Genomic DNA, 1,213 nt, shown 5'->3' on the forward strand with positions numbered 1-1,213 from the left:
AGAGGTACAGTGTGCCCCCTCATAACTCTTTCCTCTCATCTCCAGGCCCCTCAGAGAGAGTGTGCAAAGGGAAGGTAGGAAGGCTCAGGGCACTGGTTAACCTCCTTACAGGACGAGGTAGGTTGGGAGCTTCTAAAGTGTCCAGGGTACCACCATCCCTCCATTGTGATAAAATTAGGGCTGCCACGTAGACTTTTTTTGATAATCAGGTAGGTTGTCATGGCATGACTATACTTCCATTTCCTCAAAGCATCTCCAAGCTCTAGAATGTTACATCTTATCAAAAACATGTCAAAGGCAATGTTGGGCTGCTCTGATTTTCTAGGGACTTTTTCTGAGCAGCTCAATGTGTCTTGATCATGGCACAGTCATGGATGGGTCAATATTTCTTTGATGGTTGGTTTCATTGTGGGGTCTATTGTCATTAGTCTCTTCAATAGGTCTTGAAGCTCTAGGGAGAGGGGAGATGGGATCCAACGGCTCCAGGAGAGGATGTCATACTTTATCTTGGAAAGTGATCTTTCTCTAAATGGGAGGAATCTGATAACTAAATAATATAATAGGACTCCTAGGCTCCATATGACAGTTGGAAGGACATCATATGGTGTGTGACTGAACACTTCAGGAGCACAATATTTTTACTGTACCACAAAAGCCCTTGAACTTTTCCCCGGAGGCCAGTCTTTTGCTTAAGCCAAAGTCAGTAAGTTTCACATGCCCCTCCCAGTCCAATAGGATGTTCACAGCCTTGATGTTTCAGTGGGCAATATTCTGACTATGGATATAGTTTATGGATAAATACGTCTCCCTAAATATGCTACATACCTCTTCCTCATCCAGACACCCATATTTATTGATGTGTTTCTGGTAGGATCCCTGTGCTGCACATTCTGTCACAAGGTATGTTTTGTGTCTGGTCTCAATGACCTGGAGAAACTATATTATATGCCTGTGGTATAAAGATTACATGAGGTCAGTCTCAGAGATTACTAGAAAGTCTATATTTGTGCCCTGTGTCAATATCTTGATGGCTACTAGGGTCTGGGTCATAAGATGGAGAATCAGTTTGACTTATACAAAGGACCCTTCATCTAGGGAGCCCGGGATGTAGTAACCCTGTGTCAGAGTGTTCCCTTCATGGCAACTGGCCTCGAGCTCCCTTGAAATCAGCCCCTTTTCGCCTCCTTTGTCAGAGTCATCACAAGCTACAGCA

At 44.1% G+C, this 1,213-nt stretch overlaps 1 pseudogene; it reads right to left on the reverse strand.

Moving 5' to 3' along the window:
- Positions 1 to 357: 357 nt before the first annotated feature.
- LOC116901034 lies at positions 358 to 969 on the reverse strand (annotated as a pseudogene).
- Between the last annotated feature and the right edge of the window lie 244 nt (positions 970 to 1,213).

This window comes from Rattus rattus, chromosome 5, assembly GCF_011064425.1.
Source record: "Rattus rattus isolate New Zealand chromosome 5, Rrattus_CSIRO_v1, whole genome shotgun sequence".
Lineage (NCBI taxonomy): Eukaryota > Metazoa > Chordata > Mammalia > Rodentia > Muridae > Rattus > Rattus rattus.